Raw genomic sequence first — 5,010 nt, 5'->3', positions numbered from 1 at the left:
TCACCGCTTTCGTCCGATTTCGCGGTGTGAACGATGGATGATTCTACTAACAGCTGATGCAAATAGTGGCTCCTCCACAAGCCGTGTGCCATCTGCACCCCAACCATAGATGATACGCAGCACTTCCTCTTGAAAATTCCAACTGCGCGTTGGTCCTCCACGAGCATTGTTCAGCTCTCAACAAAAAAAAAGTCGCATGCAAATTATGCTAGTCGACGGCATAAAATTTGGGAGAGTACTTCCCAGGCGGCGTTCAGCAATGTGATTGCTACAGTCCGGCTACTGATTTTCAGCCGGCCAATCTCCTCCAGGATTTCCAGGAGATCTGGAACTGGAAAACGTTTGTCTTTCGCGCTGGTTATTTCCATCTACTAACCAAGTCATTTGACCTCACATATGAAGATCTTGTTCTCGCCCATGCTGTATTCTTCTCTAACTGCTTACATTCGCTGTGATACCAAACAATAATGGTGGATAAAAAATAATCGACTTAAATAACCGAAATAACTTTTTGAGCAACAGGCTCATCGACGGCGGATCGAAGTAGGTCGTGAAAATATTCTATCCGATTTTATTTAAATGTTCCTGTGGCAGGTGTATAATCTGTTTTTTTTTTCTGGTGGATTCGCGGTAAATTTGACTGCCTCTACCGCGATGGGGCTAAATTTTTTCGCCATCACAAAACTTTGAAGTTTTATCGCAGATGCTTTTCAAAATTTTCTATTTTGTGGATGCCACAAAGTTCTTACGCAGCTGTCATAATTATACAGCTTGAAAATTTTCAATACATTGAAACAAAAAAATCTTATATTTGGCATTGTCATCGTAGAATGACAGGAGAGAAAAGGCAGTTGTGGAAGTCAGAGTCTATTATATATAGAGTTGCGCAAAGAGGATCTTCTTACTCTTATTCTGAATGATGCTCTTGTTATTATGTTGAAAACTTTCATTTTTGTTCAACCCTTCAAGTGACTTCACGGGAGTGATCACTTCTAAAGCTTTTTAATTCGATAACCAAAGTCACCTACAGAGTGCAAACACGTGAGTTTCTTGTTGCAACTTTATTGGAGGGTGTATTGAAGTTTTTTGAAGCTGTTTCTAGAACAAATATAATACATTTCAATTCATGAGTTTTAATTCGCCATAATAATCATCAGGCGATAACAATACTTCCGCCTTTCCAACAAGCATTTGTTTACTTTGCTCGATAGGTAGACGGTTTGACAGTTCAGTAGGTAGATTTGGCTTCACTCTTTGCGTAACTCTATATATAATAGACTCTGGTGGAAGTTTGAAAATTAAACCGGAAAGAGAATAGTTTTCTCTGGAACAGCAATACGTAACGTCCAAAGCAAACCAAACCGACGACGGAAAAGATGGACGAATATTGTCATCGATGTGATTGGACTGCAAAAGCGGGGGGAACAATAGGGTAAGACGGCATAATGCGCCCCACCTGGCCAAAACGCCCCCCTTTGATTTCTAGAAAACTATAATTCAAGACAAAATTTTCAAAACGACTTATCTGCTTTTGTAAACAATTGAATTAACTAACTTGAATTAACTAAGGGTCAAAATTAGTTGGTACCTATAAATATTTGTAAAACCATAATCCTATGTGAATATGGGAGTATTTTTGTATTACATAATAAAAATAACAGAAAAATACAAAAAGTTACAGTTTTTATGTAACTTTCAATGTTTGTTTGCTCAACATTCTGGAGCGACGCTAGCAAACTGTCCGCAAAACTTGCACTGCAACACTCAGTTAGGCAACAAAATAACTTTTCTCAGTGGTTAAAATTATATAAAATTGCTTCCATCTTCATAAATGTAACTGTTACGCCATTTGCGTACGCGCCTTTGTCATCGAGTAACAGTAACGTATGTATGACAGTTCAAAAAATATAAATCCAAAAGTTATTAGATTTCCGTGTAATACCATGCCCCCATCAATAATCGGCGTCACTGTACGCTCAGTAGTTATGCTTTAGGGAACCGCAGAAAACGGAACAAAACAAACTGGAGATTTGTGAATGAACAGGCATCGATTGTTTATTATAAATATCTGTTTAGGCAGTCTTGAAGTCGATTTGAATTCTAGATTCTAAACTTAAGTCTATTACTTAGAAGTATCCTAATTGATTGTAGATAGTACGGTTAGTTCACAGAGGTAGCATATGTGAGAATAGTTCGTGTAAATTGAAGGTAAAAAGAGTTTGAAAGCAAGTGATATTATTACGGCTTAAGATTAATAATACTAAATTTCAATCACAGAACGGTTATCGCAGATTGTGAACGCAGTGTATGATTTATCCCTACTACATTCCTGCAGGCTTACTACACTAAGGTAATGAACTCTTATTTCTAAATATTATTGAAAGTCTTCAAAAAATTACATAAAATACATCAGACAGACATCATATACTTACCGTACAGGACCGCTTTCCGGATATAACGGGACATTGTGAGAGACACTAAACGTGAGTAGATAAAACCAGCATTTAAGATATTGTTAAAGACAATAATTAAGTACATAAAACATGTAATGTAACGCAATGAATGCTTTCAACCCCACAGGGAAAATTTAACGTATCCTAGAAACCAATGAAGGATCTGTTCAAATTTGCGGAAGTATTGTCTTCTGTTTGTTGCCAGTTTGGGAACAGTAACGTTTTTCAAAAATAAATTTTTAACTGGTCAAAACGCCCCAGTGTAGGCAGGGCGATATGCCCTTACCAACTGGACACAAGCGCGGCGAGCTTGCATCCGTCGCTTCCAAATTATATGGAAACTATTGCAATGTATTTCAAACCTGATTAAATGGACTTAATATTTTTACATGGCTACTCACGGGCAATGCATTTGCGACTTCCTGGACTACCAAATAACGCAAAGTTTGCATAAATTGCGTTGAAAAGTAAAAAGTTATCAAGGAGTTGCCTTAGGGGGCATATTATACCGCCTTACCCTAGTAAGGTTTGAAGTGTTAAAACGTGGTGAAAAATGTTTCTATGGGGTAAAGATTAGATTCGGCCGCACTTGTTGTTTCCACCCACACTTATATTAGAGCATCCTGTGCTCCTGAGATTAAGCGAGACGAGCCCTGCCACTCACGTATTTTTCGGAAAAGTTATAGTTAATTCTGAAAAATGCATTACCGGGACGAGATTCGAACCTAGACTGCACTAGATTCTTTTTTTACCCGGGGGATGCGTTCCGTGTGAAAAAAGTTTTCAGTTCAAAATTTGAAAATCCGTGTAAAAAAAGTTTTATGATTTTTCGGCAAAAATTTTGTATGGGATTTTTTTACACGGCCGTGTAAAAAATTCGTTTGAAAACAGAATCGGGTGTATTAACAATCATACCGTAGTACTGTGCTCATTCTAGTCACATCACTTTGTTATCTACATCTAAGCTAGGTAATTTGTTCCTCAAAAGCTACTGCTGTTCGGATCTATTTTATTTTATTTTATTTATTTTGCTTATTTCATCTGACTGTGTCGTCTACATGAAAACTTAAAACTAAAGGTCAGTTGATAAAAAATCTGTTTAGCCGTTGACGAAACGCGGATGAACTGATGTTGAAGTCGAATTGGTCCGACACCTCGTTGAAATGGCGGATCATAGCGACAAAGCAGCTATTGGCAGCATAATTAGTGTTATGCCTTTCTTCAAAGAGCAAATCTCGAGGTCGAAGGGATCGTGAGGGTGCATACAATGGAATTTTTTCCAACAAATCTGGCACGTCGTACTCGGATAACAGAAGTTTGGCGATGAAAACGGCTTGCGCCACGTTTCTCCGCTTATCAAGAGCATCTAGCCCCAGCAGACTACAGCGATCAGCATACGGTGGTAAATTCAGCGGGTCCGTCCATGGGAGATGGCGCAGGGCATATCGTACGAACTTGCGTTGCACAGCTTCGAACCGAGCAGTCCAAACAGCTTGATATGGATTCCAGACAGCAGAAGCAAATTCGAGTTGAGAGCGTACCAATGAGCAGTACAAGGCTTTGTAGCATAAAGGATCGCGGAATTCATTTGAGATTTTAAAATAAAACCAAGCTGGCGATTCGCTTTGTCGATCGTAGTTGAAAAATGGCGTCTGAAAGTTAGCCTGTCATCCAACACGACGCCTAGATCTTTAACATGATCCACACGTTGTAAAGTTGTTCCTGCGATACTATAATCGAAAACCACGGTTTCGGCAGTGCGATGAAAGCTTATTACGTAACACTTTGAAACAGCCAGGACCATCATATTACGCTCACACCAACATTTGAATAAATCCAGGAGCTTCTGCAATTCTTGGCAGTCCGCCAGATTTCGAATAACGATGTATAATTTGAGATCGTCTGCAAACATCAACAGCAGGCCTCCACGCTGCAGGATAAAAGTTACGTCATTCACGAAGAGCGAAAACAGCAATGGACCCAGCGTGCTTCCTTGGGGACTCCGGAGCCGTTCGAAAAACAATGGGATGAGTGATCTCCAATGATGACGGTCACTTGACGTTGCACTAGATATGATCGAAGCCAGTTGCAGAATGTTGTAGAGCATCCCATTTTTCAAGTTTTGCAAGCAGTATGTCGTGATTCACTTTATCAAATGCTGCTTGTAGATCAGTATACACGGCATCGACTTGGAGCTTTTTGCGCATATTATCCATACAATATGATGTAAAACTGACAAGATTCGTTTCTACGGATCGACCCGGAAAGAAGCCATGTTGATACGAACTGATGTAGACAAACAGTTTTTCGTAGATCAGTGACTCGAACACTTTTGATTCCACGCCAAGAGAAGTAATGCCTCGGTAGTTTCTCACGTCGCATTTGTCTCCTTTCTTGTACACCGGAAACATGGTAGAGCACTTCCATTGAGTAGGAAACTTTTGCTGACGGAGTGATAAGTTGAAAAGCATGCACAGAGGGATAGCCAAGATATCGGAACACTTTTTCAGAACCGCTGATGGTATAACACTAGGGCCTGCTGAAAAGGACGATTTTA

General features: G+C 39.5%; 1 long non-coding RNA gene across 1 annotated transcript; it reads left to right on the top strand.

The window, feature by feature from the left end:
* Positions 1-1,898: 1,898 nt before the first annotated feature.
* LOC134217207 (uncharacterized) lies at positions 1,899-2,570 on the top strand. The gene is made up of 3 exons (XR_009980944.1): positions 1,899-2,208; positions 2,278-2,350; positions 2,414-2,570. It is a non-coding gene; the product is annotated as an uncharacterized LOC134217207 (long non-coding RNA).
* Positions 2,571-5,010: the final 2,440 nt, after the last annotated feature.

Source organism: Armigeres subalbatus, chromosome 2, assembly GCF_024139115.2.
Source record: "Armigeres subalbatus isolate Guangzhou_Male chromosome 2, GZ_Asu_2, whole genome shotgun sequence".
NCBI lineage: Eukaryota > Metazoa > Arthropoda > Insecta > Diptera > Culicidae > Armigeres > Armigeres subalbatus.
The sequence above is the reverse complement of the archived record's forward strand: the minus strand, read 5'-3'. Positions and strand labels throughout refer to the sequence as shown.